Source organism: Geospiza fortis, unplaced genomic scaffold (assembly GCF_000277835.1).
Source record: "Geospiza fortis unplaced genomic scaffold, GeoFor_1.0 scaffold10, whole genome shotgun sequence".
Lineage (NCBI taxonomy): Eukaryota > Metazoa > Chordata > Aves > Passeriformes > Thraupidae > Geospiza > Geospiza fortis.
Window position 1 is genome coordinate 2282413 of NW_005054326.1, and position 18337 is coordinate 2300749.

General features: G+C 39.7%; 1 long non-coding RNA gene across 5 annotated transcripts in view; it reads left to right on the top strand.

The window, feature by feature from the left end:
- The window catches only part of LOC115947870, a 184991-nt gene that overhangs the window by 126671 nt on the left and 39983 nt on the right, over positions 1–18337 (top strand). For all 5 annotated transcript variants that reach the window (XR_004081723.1, XR_004081725.1, XR_004081724.1 and 2 more), the window contains 2 exons: positions 8067–8164; positions 14702–14876. This is a non-coding gene — a long non-coding RNA (uncharacterized LOC115947870). The remainder of the gene's footprint in view (positions 1–8066; positions 8165–14701; positions 14877–18337) is intronic.

Genomic DNA, 18337 nt, shown 5'->3' on the forward strand with positions numbered 1-18337 from the left:
CAGATGGGAGGGTGGCAGTGAAAGCAGACCCTTCCCTGCACTGGAAATGCCAGGTGATGGACTTGAGCAATATTCACATTCTGAGTGTATTTCTGGCTTTCCTAAGCTTTGATCTTGCCATTGAATCCGCGGGGGTGCAAAAATCCACCCACACAGATCCGATGTCAAAATCCTGGCCTTAATTATTTATGGTTTGGTTTGGACAAATTATTGTTCTCTGTGCAATAACCACAGTTATTACCAGAAATGCTGCACGATCTAAAACATACATATATACATTGTGTAGGTATGAGTAGTATTTTTTATTAAGGTCATACCTTTATTAATGTATTTTGACTCTTAAATGAAGTTCTCATATCTGCGTCTTGCCTTGTGCTGCATTTCACCTGACCAGACTGGCCTGGATCTATGGCAATTAATTCTCAGAAAAAAAGGAGTTCATAATTTTTCTAATCTGAAAGCCAGCCTAGAACAAAAAGAACATCCAGCTTTATACACCTTTCACTAAGATCCTACTGATTTGTTAAACTGCAGATGGACTGTACTAGTTTTCTGCGCTAAAGAGGCACCCCCTTTTCCTTTTTCTATTCATTATTCCAGCCGTCTCAAGTTAGATCATTTTCATCTGCATATAAACAGAAAAGGATTCTCATAGGAAAACCCTTTTAAACAGGAACAGTAAATTTCACACAAGAAAACTAAAATCAGAATTTTCTAGCAAAATCAGACATGCCAGAGCCACTGCAGAGCTTGGCAATGCTAGCCAGCGCCATACTTTAATTAAGTAAGGAAAAATATGTGAGTTTTATGTGTTTCCCAAAGTCTTTCTGTCCTTCTTTTCATCTTACTTTTTCCTGAATTTTTAATTTTAAGTTAATGCTGATATAATTGCTGACATAATGCTTACAAATAGGTTCCCAGCAGTTGAGTATTGCTTTAAAACTGGATTTTTGTCTTTTGTTTTTTCCCTACTAGAATTGTGTATAAAAATGTTCTCTCTTCAAAAGTTCATGGATAGGACATGGCAGGCCTGGTCATTTCACTTCTTGCATGTTCTCAGTTGGAAGTCAACTGAAAATCAGCAGAAGCTCCCAGGCAATTCCTGTGCCTGCTTAGAATTGTTCACAACTGACTTTTGTTTGAAGTTAAAGATCTGTACCCCATTTTTCACTGAGGTGCCAGCCAGGTGCTCTAAAACATGTTCCTAATTATTTGCTTTTGATCTGATGAGAGAGTAGCATTAGTTTTGATTTTCAAGTTCATCTATGCTTTTAGATCCAAGATATCAGTGGAGTGTATTATGGATATGGATTGCAGTTCAAGTCTCAGAGTGTCTGAAGCAGTTCCTAGAGTCACAGGAAATATTTGTTTTACACATGTTATTATTGAGGAAAACCCAATGGCAATAAAAGTATTCCAGAATGGAAAAAAACTTTCTAGTAAAAATCACGTTTGTGTGAGTGGCCTATCTGAAAATGCTGGAACCTCACAAAGCACAGTATATCTGTCTCACCAGAAGCAGTATACTTGCTTTTCACTACAGTGTTTGCAGTTTTCAAAAATTAAATATAGTATTAGCACTTTTCCAGGTTATTAAATAACTCAAAAGACCTTTTCCAGTTGGGTACAGTTTGTATTTCCAAGTCAAGGTTGTGTCTGGTGCTTCTTCAAAAAAAGTGTTCGCAAGCTTTCAGAATTGCACCTTTCAGAGCTTTGGTTCTCTGCAGTTGGTGTTGGAATGAATTGTTTTCTAACCCTGAACCAAACCTCTTGAGGGGTTCCGCTGTCTCCTCCTGATTGAAAGGAATTGTAAACTAAGGCTGAGGGTCCACGTAAAGCCTTTAGTGATGAGAAGCAGTTTCACAACAGGGAAGAATTTTACATGTAATATATTTGTACAGTTTTGTTTAGTTGTTTTTTTTTTTTTTCCCTGCAGAGTTACCAGATTCTAGCATGGCTTGTATGGATATTATTTTTTTTAAAGATTGTGAGCCAAGGTTTAAAAATCACTGGTCATTCTGGAAATGACAGTGTTGAGGAGCTAATCTAGAAAACTGGCTGATAGCCCTTTCAAAGGTTTTGAAACGTTCTGCTTTGTGCAGGAGATCCACCTATTGAAGTGGCTCAGGCTGGGATACAAAAGCCCAAACTTACCACCTTTCAGTCTTTGACCTACTTCAATTTTATAAGAAGTTGCTGTAAATATCTACTTGCCAATTAATACAAAGCGATATCTATTAGTTTCCCACAGTAAAAAATTGTCTGCACACATATATGCATTTAGAAGGAATGGATGTGATACAAACAAGAACTGTTTCATCTTTCAAGCTACAATTAGATTGTGGCTTTTCAAAATCCGCAGATTTTGTCTGTAAATTAATCTTGCAGTGTCTTTTGTTGCTGTCTTTCAAGTTCTATCGGCTTCCAGCTAGAAAGCTAATGATAAAGCATCAGAATTGCACCCTTTTAAAAGAAGAAAAGCAGGGTAGGCATCTGTAATAGTAGTGTAATGACACCAAATCTGCATGTACAGTTTAGAATTATTTGCCTACATGCTCGTTCATTGGCACACAGACGTTTTCTTCAGCGCTTTATCTGTGTGTGACGTTTTGCAGCACCAGTCTGGCATCATTAGACATCCAGCCGCCAGTATTTCAGAGATTTTTCCACAGAGCCATAAAATTGCACCTTCCTCATTGAATCTGAAATCCAGCCCACCTGTAATAACAGAACAGTGGAACAGTATGGATCTCTCCTGGATGTCTGCAGTGCAGTGAGCTGGGGTGCCTTGCCTTCACACTGAAGGAAAGGTCGTGTCCTAATGTTATGCCTTCCTGTTTAAAATGAATGGCTTGTAAATGTTTATCTCAGCTAGAAGTGAGAACGTGGGCTACATCTCTGCTCTCCAATTCCCCTTGGAGAAACCCTGTGCAGTGAAACAGCTGCATATCCCTTCATGTCCTTCTCTTGTGTTAAACATGCACATCTCTGGCTCCAGCTCTTTGCCAGGTTTCCCCCTGCTCATGTTTGGATTCCAGGTTGAAGCTTGAAGTAGTGTTGTCTGGATTTATAGTGGGTTACATTGTTTTCTCCAGGAAAGAGCGAGCGAAAGGGATCAGCCCGGTGCAGACAGACTCACAGTCCGTGCAGTGTCATGCAGGGTAGAGTTTCTTTGGTTCTGCCAATAGGTATTGCAGTGTAAAATGTCTGGAGGCTAGTTGGGGCTGCTTCTCTAGAGACAGGACCAAAGTATACAGTATACTGGCTTTCATTTTGCTGTTTTTGGACAGTCAGGGCTGCTTTCCATTTCCTACAATGTTCCAATATAACCAAGGCACATGTGCTCAGTAATGGAGGTTTCTGAGACCTGGGGCTTCTGTAAAAAGGAAAAGAGCAAAGTAATATTTATACAGTATAATATTTGGATTTGCTAATGGGCTGTGAGGTGGGTGTTATCACGAACTACTGTGTGGCAAGAAAGGTTCCTAAAACACAGATCAGCTTACTCCATCTCCAAATGGTTGCAGATAACACAGCGTTTAGTTTCTAATTAGACTTGTGTTGTGCTAATTCTCGTGAGCAGTGCAAGTGATTGACGTGCTGCATTTTAGTGGCAAGTAGCAGAGCAGCTGAGTGGAGCTCAGTGATGAAGCCAGCATCCAGCTGCTGAGGAAGGCACACTGCTCCCAGAGGCTGATTTGCAGGATGAACACACGCTGATTGGTGTGGCCTTGCTCCGAGGGGAAGGAGGAAATAAAGGCACATAGTCTTCAATTACACTAATGACATTCTGCTCCTAAAAGGATTAGGAAAGAAACATCTAACTGGAAATAAAAGTCCAATGTCTAATAGTTCACAAATCATGTATTTACTTTGGATAGTATTTTTCACAGTTTCTTAGGAGAGGATGGACATTATTCTTTTTCCATGCCTCAGTCCCCTGTATTGAAAACATAGCTGGTTCATCCTAAGTTCTGGTTTCTGTACATGTAGGTAATAAGTGTAAGCTTCAAGGCAGAGCCTTGTGAACTGTTTTTTGGTGGAACATGCCAGAGCAGCACAGGCATTTTATGTTACTAAAATTATTTCAGAATCGTTTTGCCAGCACTTTCCTTTGTGGCCAGCTCAAGTCAACATGTTTGGTGGTGCAGTCCCACTGTGGATATAAAAATAAAAATATGGATTTGATATAGACAGTCTCATTGAGCTAGATTGGATTACTGTGAGGAACATCTCCTAGCTTAAACCCTCTAGTCGGGTCCAAATCCCTTCAGTCAGATTCTTGATGTAAAGCTTTTCAAATCATCATCATCATTGCATTCAGCAATGATAACTAACAAAGGCTGTGCCTGTGACTCTTGGATGTTATTCATGTAGCATTTGATTTTTTCACAGCTTTTAAAGCCCCTGTGAGGCCAAGCAGGGCTGTTCCTTTGCTTTAGAGGCTTTTGGGTCCCCCATATGTGTGTTAAAGGAGAGGGGCTGGCTAAGGAGTGGCATTTTCTCAGGATGATCAAGCTGTGGCTTGCTGCAAATCCCATCTGCCCTCTCCACATGCAGCATTAGAGGCCCTTCCTGGAACAAGCTCCTCGGGGATTTACCTGCGTAGGATTTACCAGTACGGGGTCACTGGGAAGGCAGATGGGACACATGATGACAGACTTGGACCAGTTGCATTTGGCAGAGAAAACACCTATGGAGTAGGATAGTGATTTTATGGGTCAGAATTTCTTTTTAAGTGTTATTCTTTGTGGATCTCATCCCCCAGTCAAATAGCAAATACTGTGGTACAAATAGCAGTGGTACCATGGAGGGCTTAGATTTTCAGAATTGCCAGGTGGGCACTGCAGGCTGCAAAGAGTGTGTTTGTGCAAACCCTAGAACAGATAGAGGTATTTGTTCCTGTCTGTGTGCTTCAGCCTGCTGGGGATACTTTTTTGCAGGCTGTGTAAGGAAAGGTCAGATTTTGCTTTGTCACTTGATGATGGGGGTGAATTAAATTAGACTTGAAAGCCACAACAATATTCCAGATAATAAAACTTAATCTTGAAGTAAGAATGACACATTTGTCTTCTGCTTGAGAAAGGAAGGTGTAGGGCAGCTCAGACTTCTCATACTGTTTTGTCTCTCTCAGAAAATGAAGGCTTTGGACTTTGTGAGAGCTTTAGGAAACTTAGGAGGAAAAATCATGTGGCGTAAACGTTCACTTGACCCAGTTACAGGCAACATGTTTTAAATATATGAACTTGTAAAGTGTTCATGTTTTTCATGAGTAAAAATGAGAAAAAATATTTTACTGAGTAAAAATGTTCTGCTGCTTGCTGTGAAGTTGAAACTTATCTTGGATTTCACTGGCAGTGAAACCAGGCTTGCTATAGATCTGTGTTGCAGATAGGTCATTTACTCCTATTTCAGTTATGTTTCTTCCAGTTTTTCTTCCTCCACTGCTCTGTTAAAGTACTGCAGCTGCCTGGAGGGCCATAGGCATTGAAAAGGCTTGAAGCACTAAAAAGAGAAATTTTGGACCCTTTTTCTTAGTCAAACAGTTTTTATGTACCAAGTACAGTATTCTGTGTTGCCCAAGGACACGGATATCACTTGCTATACTTTAAAATAACACAAAAGCCATTCTGGCTCTCCTTGAAGCCAGTGATAGCATTCCACTTGCTTTCAGTGGGAATTTGTAAGCAACCCATGATGCAGTTTCTGTCAGAGCAGGAGAAAGCTGAGAGTCCATAGTACCATGTAAATGTGAAATGAAAGAACTTGGTGCCATATTGTTTGCACATTTTAGAGAGAAACTGTCCTGGGTTTGGAGGAAGAGTCCCATAAAGTTGTTACTCAGGCACTCTCACATTCAGAGAAATCCAGAGGAAGAGTCCAGAGGAAGAAGTGTGCAACTGCCCTGGTAGTGCTTTGTCCAAGTGTGTGTTAGAGCATGGGGAAGGAGTGACCACCTTCTTGTCCTGGGTGTTCCCTTCAGTCTGAAGGGTGAAGTGTCAGCTGCTGTTGGAGTGTGTAATAATCACCAGTAAATCATAGATCTAGAATAGTTGCTTGTGCAAAGCAGAGCTTGAAATGGAAGAACTCTGTTTCTGTAAAGAGAGTTTTCCCCTGGGCTTTGCCTGCCACAAGCCAGCAGAAGTTTGGCTGCCCCAGATCTGTTCCCTGTGCACCTGGTGCTCACTGTGCCTGAGCAGCCCTGAAAAGGGGAAGCCAGCACCGGGCTGTGTGTGAAGGGGAGTGTAGGGGTAAATGTACCTTCCAGACACCTGCCTCAGCAGCATGGCAGCAAAAAGGAATGTCTCATGTTCCCCCCACATGAGATTACCTTAAAATTCTCCAGAACAATGAGGTGTCTCTGCAGCTGTGGAGAGCCTGGGGCCTTGTCTGGCATTCTTGCATTTCTCAGCTTATTCTTGTTGCACCTTGATAGAGGTAAGACTTAATTATTAGATCTTCAGCTTCAGACTCCCTGCAGTTACTCAGTGCACAGAGTTTATTTTATCTATAATTTTCCACCCTAGCCTTACAGTTTTCTATAGGGAGATTATATACTTGCAGCTACTGGCAGAATTTGCCTACCAGGAAAAGACATGGTTTTGAGCTCCATGGGATGCTATTGATGTGTAAATCATTTCATCTCATCCAAATTGTGGCCACTCCATCCTTTTTCACAATATACCTTGCCTTAATGTTTTAAAACAATGGGTGATTTTGGGTGATCAGGTCCAGCAGTCTTCAGAGGGACCCAAAATCTTTACAAATTGCTGTTAGAGAAGATTATATCTTCTAAAATCACATTGCCCCGAGTTTCAAAAATCTCAGGCTTGCATCAATATTCATAAGAGACCCAAGCTCAGTGATATTTAATGAAAGAATACCTTTGTGGAAAGTACTTTACATGCACAGTAAATGCATTTTAGAACCTGTTTGAAATGCATGTGTAGAGCCTTATGTTCAGAGAAAGGCAAAAACTTAGCAAACAGAAATGTTTGAAACTGGGAACAAGCGTGTGGGTCTTTTGCTACTGGATCTGGATTTTAATTAGACCTCTGACCTGTGATGAGGTGACACATCAATCTGCCATGCAGTCATCAGAACAGAATGGTAAGGAAAGGTAGAGACCAGGAGAACCAGGGCTTAGAGGAGACTTGGACTTGTGCCTGATACGGCCCATGGCAGTGTCTGGTCGGTGGGGCTGCCTGGAGTTTTGAAAGATGAGCAGAATCAGAGAAAATACCAAAGAAGGAGAAATGAAGTATACTCTGGGCATTCTGTAACATTTCTTTCTCACCCAGCTCTATGTGAATTTGCAATAAATATGTGTACTTAGGTTGATTTATCTTCATGTTAAGGTCAGTTAACCACTCTTCCACAAAGGTAGAACACACATTTTCTTACTGGCCTCAAGAGAAAAAAATTCTTTGGTGTTCATTCTGATGAATTTAGAAGAATTTTACAGGACATTTTCCCAATTTCTCTGCTTGTATGAAATGGTGCAGCATCACTTTACTCAGTGCAAGCTTATGCTAGTTTTTGTGGCAGGTAATATGGTCATGATGACAAATCATTTGTCCCCAGTTCCTGAGTAACCAAGAGATGGAAAGTTTTTGTTAGGTTTGGACTGTAGCTTTCCTATAATGTGCACACTCCAGGTGAGTGGCCTAAGCCAGTGAGGTGTCTGTGTATGCAGATGTTGTACCCCAGCTGAAACAGGTTTCTTGTTCAACTGAAGAAGGGTAGCAGGAGAAGCCTTGGCAAAGTAGCCACTAAATCCAGCAAAGCTTCAAGCACTGCTAGTAGTCTTGAGGGTGGTTCAGTTCAGGATGTTCAAAACAATTGCTAAAGGAGCAGTGCAAATATTTTCCATCCTTTCCTATGAAATGACATGGTTTGTTTGCTGTTGCTTGTTTACCTGTTTTGCATGGTATGTTGCATTTATCAGTCAAATAGACTGTAGGGGGTGACAGTACTTTAATAATGATGTTTTGACTTCTGCTGTGTTTATTCAGTGTTTTCTAACTAAATTCATACTCAGATGGCTTTTTCTTCTGCTGTTCCAGCATATCTGTCTCAGGCTGCCCCTAAAAAGAAAAAGAAGTAATCTGGCAAAATGAACTCAGAACACAGAAGGAGGAACCACTGGAGACTAATCTGCAAGGTATTCAGGTATTTGCCCTTTCATATCCTACACCAGTAATTGGTTCACACACATGGTATGCTCTGCAGTTCTTGTGCTTGTTAACTCACACGAAGTGGGTGCCTTTATTATCTAAATAAACAAAAAGTCATGTAGAAGATGAAAGTTGTTTAGTCAGAATGCCCCCATTCAGCTTAAAGATGGAGCCAGGTTTGTAAAGGTAGAGTTGCAGCTCCAAGTTCAACATACATTGATGCTGCTGTCCATCACATCTGTTAGCCAGGTCAGATTTTACCATCTGTCACTGCCCAGTGCAATCATGGCCATCTGAGAAGTGGTGGAGAAAGAGGATCCTTCCCTGCCTTCCACTGGAGCAGAGTGAGCAGCCCCTCCTCTGCTGATGGGCTAAGGCACTGTGACACTCCCAGTGACATCAGGAATTAGGTCCTGGGCTAGGCCTACAGTGAGGAAGAAATTAATTTGAAATCCCAGAGATGCCAGAGGTCCTGTGTGACTTGCCAGGCCTTAAGGATTTTTGTGAGCTTTAGGTTGTGTATATGTCCTTTATACAGCTGAAAGAAAATAAGGCTTTTACAGTTCTTCTCAGTGCAGAAATGAGACTTTCTACTTGAATTTTCTAGATAATAGGAAAATAGATTTTTGTTTATGAATACATACAGCAGAAAGTAGCACAGCTTTGTTGAGTCTATGCTCCATGTCTCTGAAGCAGGGAGAATTCTTGTGTGATTCCTTCTCCATGCTCTGTGTGAGCAGGTGATGACATACATGCTATGCATGTACAAAGTGACAACTTAATGGCAGCAAGTAATTACACATGTGTTTGTATAATGCTGTAAGTGCAGAGGTTGGCTGTACACAGCTTTGTAGCTGATTAATTGGGGGAAGCAAATGAGCTGCTAATGGGAGTAAAGGTAAGAGTTAATGGGAGTAAAGGTAAGAGTTGTTTACCTGTTTACCTTGCCAAGTGCACCAATACCAAGGTGCATTCAGAGAAAACATTTTATTTGTGCAGTCATTGCAGTCTTATGTTATCTCATTGCAATGATTAAGCTGTTATAATTAACTGTTGTTCATAATGAAGTATTTTAAACAAACCCACAAAAGCAGAGTTATCTCCTGAGGGTATATATTTAATACTTACATCACTGATATGTGAAAAATCACTCTTGTTGAATGTTATATCATATGTGACTCTCTGGAAAGCAGATGCAAGTAAACAGCAAGTAAAAGTTATGGTGGGTATTATTTTAATTCCTGAATTACACACTATATCAGCTTCCAGATATTTATTCACATTGTTATTTTTATGTGTCCATTTCCATGGTCTTGGCAGTGTGTTCACAGACACTGCTGTACTCTTTCAGATTCTGCTACCAAACTGCTTCTGGGACTTCATGCAGTTTGCTTCATTTTAGAGAACCTCAGATAAGTTATATGGAAAATTGATAGAAAATCCCAGAGTAACAGGTTTTGCTGCACATAATGCAGATGTAACACATGGGATCAGTGAATGATAGTTTAGTATTTAAGTATTTAGTATTATTAGTACTTTTCCTTTCAGTAGCCTTTTTTTTTTTTACTTTTTTATGGGTTAGAGTTTTTGGGGGTGTTTTTTTGTAGTTTTTTTAGGTCTTTTTGGGGGGGGGTGTTTTTTTGTTTTGTGGGATTTGTGGTTTTGGTTTGGTTTGGTTTGGTTTGTTTTTTACCTTTTCAGCATTGGACCTCCAATGCAAGTAGTTGCCTGCCATGGTGTCCCAAAAAACTAAAGTCAGTGGTGAAAATTCTTGTTTTTCTCCCAAGTGTTTTAGAACCTTGAGCCAGCTCATTAACCTTCAGAAACATCCTCAGTCTCACTTTAGAACTACAGTTTTCTCTGTAAGAACAGTAAGCTCTTATCAGAATCTCCTAATGTAGAGTTAGGAAAGGTTTCTATTCGGCTTTGAGGGGTGATACTGTTTTCTTGTAAGAAGATTAGTTGTATCTAAATAATTTAAACTTAATCCTTTTAAAAATAAGTACACTTGAGGTTAAAAAATGTTTTACTGCTCAGTTAAGCAGTTCATTCCAAAGAGTTATCACTTAAAAGCAGGAGAAAAAAGCCTTACACCAACTTTATTGATAGTAGATGGGAAGAATAGTATCTGAGAACATTCTATAAGCTGAAATTATGGACTCATTCTGTACCCAAAGGTGGTGGTCAAACCAAACATCCAGTATTTTAGATGAGAATTACTAACCTTCCTTAATGTTCTGAAAACTCATCATTATGGGGAAAATTGACTTTGAATTTCAGACTGTGATCATTCCTCAAAATAATAAAACTCTAAAACTCGGATTTTCCTCTAAGAAATTTCAGACTGTATATGATTTGGGTAACAATGAGTAACGAGCTATTTTAGAAAGGAATTTTTTTTCCTTCTTTGGGGAAAAAATGTACTTAATGCTTTTTAAAAACCCTTCATGTTTCTAACACTGCTCTGATACGCTGTTTTCTCAACAAGTTACAGGTAAAACAAAGCTGCAAGTGTTGCTATGTTTGAAAGATACAGCTTTTAATTTGGTTCTGTTTTCACAGAAGGAGGGCTTCCATTTCACAAATTTTGTGTAATTTTGCATCCTGAGAAGGTTGCAATCAGTATTTTGTTGCAATCAGTATTTTGTCACAGTCAGTCAGTCAGATGATGTCGCTTTAAAAGGAACTTTTCCTAATTATAAAACTTTGCAAAACTCTCAAATTTTTCAAGTTCCCAAAATTGCGGTCTGTAAGTTTGGTTTCCTTGATAATGTTCAAAACATGAATTAGTTTAGGGGTGGTTTTTTTTGTTGTTTTGTTTTGTTTGGGTTTTTTGTTGTTTTTCTTTTCTGAAGAAAAGAAATTGGCATTCATTGTACCTAAGAAGCATTTATTGAACAGTAATGTGGGGAGGGAAGAGAGTTTCAGATATGAATTAAGTCAGAGTTATAGTGACTCATAACTGACAACAAAACACCCAAGAAGAGATGTGAGACAGGATGAGATTAAATGAGACAAGCCATGAAAGAAAGGATAGATTTATGACTTATTGGCCTACAGATGGGATGAGAAGATATGAGTGGAGAATGAGATCATCAGGCAGAAAGTCTGCTAGGGAAAAAGGAGGGGGTTCACAGGACACATCCCAGTAGCCTCCTGTGCATAGTGGGAGGATTGATTGAAGCCACAGGAAAATCAGTGTTAGAAATGATACAAAGATGGGTTAGATCCCAAACCTCAGAGGGGCAGATTTGTCTCTCCCTACACTTAGAAAAACAAAGACACGATAGGTAAGATAACTCTGAGTCTGCAGCAGTACATGCGGAGCACACACTCCAAGTTAAATCATACTGGCCTCTTTTCAGTGTTAGCAATGCAGGGCTCTTTTCAGCAGTTTAGGAAAACTGCTGGATTGCTTAAAATAAAGACAAGAGGCAGAATTTTCACCTTCAATCTAAACAATTCAACAGTTTTCTTAATTAAGGTTTGCTTTTCATCCCTGAAACTGAAAGCATGTTTCTAAGTAACTACATCCATCATGCTAGGCTGCAGCCAAGGCTCTGTGTGGATTATAATTGGTGGAATGGATTGCCAAATGTGTTTGGGTAAAATTTTAGTTGGCCAAATTATAATCCATTTCAAGATTCAGTATCTTAAAGTTCTCACCTAAAAAGTGGAAATAAGACCTTGGCTGCTCACAAAGGCCTGTACAAATCTGTGAAGTTGCTGTGTTACCATAGCTGTGACCCCTGCCCCTTTTCCAGTTTTTTCTTGTATCCTCTGCAGAGAGATGACGAGAATCTGTTTGGAGAAATGCACTGAATTCTACCCTTTAGCTGAATCTGTAGAATCAGTTGTCAGCCTCTTGAAAAAGACTTTTCTGGTGGAATTTCTTCTTACATCTGATTCTGATAGGAGTGGGGAAGAGGCAGATGTGTGTTTGTCACAGATTCAATCATTTTTGCTCCATGATTTAGCTAAGAATACTAAGGACTCATCTGTGCATGTGGACAGGTTGAATTAAAAGTTATTAGACTTGATAATGGATCAGTAGAACTTGAGGTGATGAGTAGAACAGTTCTGATTTGGCTGAAGTATGAAATTTCATTCAGAATGTAAAAGTGAACTGCATTAAAAATTCACAAAACCTCTGTTATTCTTTAACTATATCTGGAGTTATTAGTTTTGGTTGGAACTGAAAAAATGGCTTTTTCCTTAAAATTTTAAAATTGTGAAACTTTTTTGCTCAATTTGAGCCGGTGGGCTGAAACAGGATTTGGTTAAGCCTCAGTGTGTAATACGGTGCATTTTGTTTAATTATTGCTGATCATTCACTCCACAGCAGTGTGCATGGAGTCAGAGTTCCCTTCAGGAAGGGCTGGAACATCTGAGCTTAGTGCTAGGACTCATCCTGCAGCAGGAGGACTGTCCAGCTGCTCAGACTGGCACCTGTCCTCAACCCTGTCTGATCCCAAATGCCTAAGGAAGTGTGTAAGGACAAGGAAATTGTGGATCATATTTCAGCTAAGTGATCTCTTGGTGCTCCCCCACCCCAGAGAAACATGCAGTCGGGCATAGTTTATTTCTCATTAGCAGCTGAAGTGATTTCTGTTCTGTAAACTTGCCCGACCTCCCTCTGAGCCTTGCAGCCTCCCTCACAAGGAGTCCTAGAGCATAAGACACCTGTTGTGAAGAGCCACTTTGTTTTTGTTTGTTTTCAAACTACCTTGTGCTAGTTGGAGATGAATCTGACAGTGAAACAGAAAAGGATTTTAAGATTGTATTTTTGAAATGTAATTTGTGTTTAGGCATTAGGTTAGTGTGGTGGATATTGCACAGTTAAGTAATCTAGGACTGGGTTGCCTTGTGAGCGAACTAAGTATAACCTAAAGGGTCTGTGCTTCAAAAGAAGTTAAATCTTAGCAGCCATATCAGTTTTAAGCATGGGCATATTTGGTAATAGCGGGACAACTCCTGATGGATTCCAGCTAATGAATCATTTGAGCATGCATTTAACTCTTCTGCACATTTCAGACTGAGTTGTGCTGGGTGCTGAGTCTGCGTGTTACTCTGGAGTTATAACTCTGGAGTTTAATTCTGTTATAACTCTTAGGGTGGGTTTTTTTGTTTGCTGGATAAACACCATGTGTTTTCAACTTTGCTGTCCTGTGTTGGATAGTGTTCATTTTGTGTAGAGCCCTGATTCTAACTGGGAGCTTATTGAGATCAACATGTACTGGGATGTTTCTGCTTGCCAGTGATAGGAGGGATGAATGGGACAGAGTAGTAGTGGAAGAGAGAGGTAAAGATGCATGAGGAACCCTGAAATCTAAAGAAGATAGGAAGAATGTGGATCATCAGTCTGTTACATACTGAGACACAAAATCTCCTTGGGATGGGCTAATAAATACTTCAACAACTTCAGCTGCCTGAGCCACTGTGTCTACAGATGTGGTTCCCCTTCCTAGCACCTTCTGTGAAATAAGAACACAGGAAGAGCTTCAAATGGAAAACAATGGAAAGAGAAAATTATTAAAATTACAATTTGCTCACTAGGTTTTGTAGACTAATAAGATTATTCCTGCAAAACCACGACCAGCCAAACAAATATACAAAGTCATAATAATGGAGAGGCTGATTTTAACTAAATCGCAGCAGGGTCTTGCTGTCTGTGGGAATTTTTCCTTACTAGATTTCATTTTGAGAAAGTTTCTTAATGCAAATGGACTTTGCAAATCTTAGTCTGCTGAAACTGAACTGTCTTAAAAGTCAAATCTTGTCTTTTGGCAAAATAAAATAAATATACTGCATTACATTACATGACATTACATTACATGACATTACATAACATAACATAACAGTGATGTTTCTAAATGAGTAGAGTTTCAGGGTAAAATTCAAGACAAGCTGTGTATAATAAAATATTTGATCTGTTTATATCCTAAATTCCTTAGGAAAAGATTAAGCTTGGGAGAAGACAAAATACCTTTTTTTTTATGATATGATGGGGCACTGAAAGATTAGGGTCACAATGTCAAAAATTCTGAAGTCCTATTTAGACTGCAGGAGAGAAGACTGGACTTTGAAAAATGCTTAGCTGTATTGGCCCTGATATCCCATCATAAGAATTGGAGCAGAAACAGGTTGATGCTGTGCTCACTTGAAAACCTGTCACCAGTGGTGTCACTAGCAGTGGAAAATAGAGAAACTGTTTTGAAAATCTGTTTCACTGCAGGAGATAAATGTGGATGCTGACATTTAACCCAGTGTCTAAGCAAAACATCTTTCTGGGGTTTTGTAAGTATTCTTGATAGACAGAGAGTAGAGGGGAAGGAAACAGAATGACTGAAAAGTCTTCATTAGGTAGGATGGAGAGGAATGAGGGCAGCAAGATAGCAGGTGTCAGAAGAAAATGCCATGGACAGTACATTGATGGCAGTAAAAGATGCAACCCACCAAAAGCCATGTCAAAAGTAGCTTGAGATGCTGGAAGCAGTAAAAAATGGGAATTCTTTTTCCCACAGGTGTTGCTGTTGAGCAGAAATTGGAAGGAAACTATGAGGATCAATAGATTGAGAAAATGGTCCTTCCCATCATTACAGGAAACCATAAACCTCACCACTATGGGACAGGAGTGACCAGCAGTGACCAGCTCTGCTGCCTTAGGAGCATCCCCATTAGCTGTACTTTTCAAATAAGGTAAGAAATCAGTTGTCCTGGTTTGGGGAAAATTTGGGAGAAAACTTCCAAAAGGGTTCTTCCAGAAAGCAAATTCAAGTGGCCACTCCCCCAGCTGGTAGGGAAAATATTTCTTTGGAGAAAAAAAGTGGAAAAAAACTGTTTATTTAACAGGCAAAGCATTCACCAGCACAAAAAAAAAATGAACAATATTAAACAAATAAACTCTTGCCAATCTGAAGAGATGACAAACTCAGGAAGTCCCTTGGTGGGCTGTAGCTCAGCCCACTCAGTCTCTGCTCAGTCCCTCCAGTGCTGGAAATGCCACAGCCCAGGCCCGGCCCGGTGCCCACAGCTGGAGCTGCCCGTGCTCTGCTGGGTGTTCTGTCCAGAGCAGGGTTAAACAGGTCCAGGAAAAAGAAAAACCACAGTCCAGGGAACTTCTCTGCCTCAGCTAGCTAAAAACTAACTAAAAGCAAAGGAGAGCCCTGTCCTGCTGTCTGTCCGTCCACAGACAACACAGTCCAGGAGAGGAATGTGTAGGGGTGAGAGCAGGGTCTGAAAAAAACTGTGTGCTTCTTCCCTCCCCCCTCCACTCTCTGCAGTTAATATCTGAATTGAATTGGGAAAATACTGTTTTAAATCAAACTGAATGCAGCCTAAGCAAAAAGCCTGAATATAGACTTCTAAAATCAGTGACTTTATACATTTTCCAGAGGCAATGTATGTCAAATGTACACCCATTTTTTGGACTGATACAGTAGAAGTGTCTTGATACAGAATACTGAACTAATTCTGTCTGTTCGTTTTCTTTCTTGAAGCTGTTTGCTGCATTTCAGACAGGTTAAAATGGAGTGTTTTTCTGACTCTTGGGACTGACATTCAGCTTGCCTATTACATCTTATGAAAGGCTCTGTCAGGTTTGAAAAATCAGAAATTTTCAAATAAAAGCAGTGTCTGGAGAGAGAGGCACAATTTGCTTTCCTTTTCCAGCCTGTTAATAAGTGAGGAGTGGGAGGTAAAGCAGGGTTCACTACAGGACTGGGGTCTACTTTAGTCCTTTCTTTAACTGAAAAGAGGAAAAAAATGTTTATTAGTTAGAGAACAGCCTGTGTTTGTATGCACTCAAAATGCTGACTGATTTGCTGATGTTACTGACAGACACTGCGTGCATTTAACATCCTTGGATGAGAATTTGCAGTAATTGTGTTTCCCTTTGTGGAGATCATTAAGGCACCCAGCAGCTGTCTGGCAAACATTAGCACTCTACTACCTGGTCCCAGGGGAGCAGAGATGAGGCAGGAGTGATTTGACCAAGTGATTGGCAGGACTGGGGTGAGAATCAAACCTTAACCAAGCCCTGCAGCCAAGGGTGAACACATAGCATTGTCCTTGCAACATCTACAGTTGCTACAAAAATCATGGCACTGTTTAGGTTGGAAACGACCTCTAGGATTGTCAAGTCCAACCATCAAATGCAGAGGAGAAAGTAGTTTTGTGTGTAGAGACAAAAGATACAGCTGTGCTAAATGCTGTACAAATACATAGTAAGAGGAATCCTTATCACAACACTTCTCAGTCTATCTAAACAAGGAGGAATCTCCTGTAAATTTATTTTTAATAGTAAGTTAAGGTAAGCTCTGCCCCAGCTGAGCAATATTTAGACATGTGTCTTCTCAAATTGAAAGTGTATATTAGTTAATGGGGACACCTTTTAATTCCTTTCTCAAAATGTGTATATTGCATTATTTCACAGAATTATTTAGCTTAGAAGCACAAGCTTCCCTAAGCCTCATGGTTTGTGCAGTATCCTCCTTATCTATAAATAAACAATATATGACCTTTGTACTCTAGAAGCCTAGTAAAGACCCTGGCAGGACATCACAGAACCTCTTAATATAACTTTCAGCTATTTGTGGGAGTCTGCCTCCATGTCACTGAGAACCAGAGTTGGAGGTGACAGTTTAGATTTTGCCTCCTCCTTCCGGAAGCCATTTCAGTCAGGCAGGCAGTTATGGATCTTACTGTGCATTTATAGCTTAAGGAGTCATTTCCACTTGGAAATAGTCCTGGGCACAGTGAAGATGGACACAGGGTGCAGGCAAAGGTACAGCTCTGTTACTGCTTTAAGGTACTGAGATTAAATCTATGTTTACCAGGTTTCTCTTTCAGTGAAAATTGCAATAATAAATGCGATTATGTGCAGTTCAGTAAAGATGCAATTTAGAATGTTAAAATATTTATGTTAGCTCTCAAATGCCACCCTAAGTAGGTGTTATATTAAAATTGCATATTGAAACAAAATACAGGTTTCCCTTCCCTACTTAATGTCAGTTACTTTATTTCAATTACTGAAAATATTTTGCAGTTGTTTTTACTTTCTTGTTTTTCTCTGCTTACATAAATCAGCTTAAAAGTTTAATGAATTTATGCTTATATCCTTCAATATTTAAATTTCTATCTGCTTTGATAATTAAAATCAAGAGCAAAATAAAATTTAAAAGTGTAGAATGCAGGCATAGTGTTTCCACGTGGCCAGAATGTTTTCAGATGTTCCTAAATGTTGCACTGTTCTGGTGTGTCATATTAATATTTGAAACAAATACGTGTTCAACTACAGGAAGGCTTTCTTAGGTCTTTTTTGGGCAGGTCAGATCTCCAGTAAACTGTTTAATATGAGGCTTCTCCAGTGACATTTGCTGAAACACTGTTTGTTGTAGTGCATGTGGCAAAGCAGCACGTGATTCCGGGTGTCTGAAAAATGCAAGAGTATTTCAGGTGAAAGCAGTGTAGCAAAGGTGCTGATCTTTTTGTAAAATGAAATTCTATGTATTTTAGACAGAAGTTGTGATTTTGAAGGTTACACCTGCATTAGTGGTATGTATTAGTTTGTATATTGTTTAGTTTACTTATTCCACCTACATCCTTGTAGCCAGATGCAGAGCTGTTTGTGTCTAGTAAGTGTCTACTCTGAGGATATTTTTATCAGCAATTACACAAAGGAAACTGAAATTAAAGACTTGTCCATAGACTTTGTGGATCATCCACTGTTTTGTTATTGAAATAATGAATGTTCACTGCAAAACTACAAACGGAAAACGGGCTGCCATTAAAAAGGAAATTCAGATGTGTTTCATGGATCCTTTGTTTTTCTTGCTTCCTTGTGATTGCACAAGCACTGTATTTTAGGGAGAGTGAGAGAAAATCCTAAGGGCAGCTGTCAGAACCAGCACAGAGATTTGGTTTTGTCACTGGTCTACATGCAAATGGACTTCTCTTTCCATCCTTCCCTGCTGCTGGACATAAAAATGGATTTTAGAGTGCCAGAGCTTGTGGCCTCAGTTATATGGGTATATGTTGTGAGAATTAGTAGTGCCAGTGGAACTCAGGGTTGATAAATGCTACTATTATTGTACAATTAGGTATTAAATGTTACCTGTATTACCCTCTCAGGACAACACACTGCACTTCAGGGAAGAAAC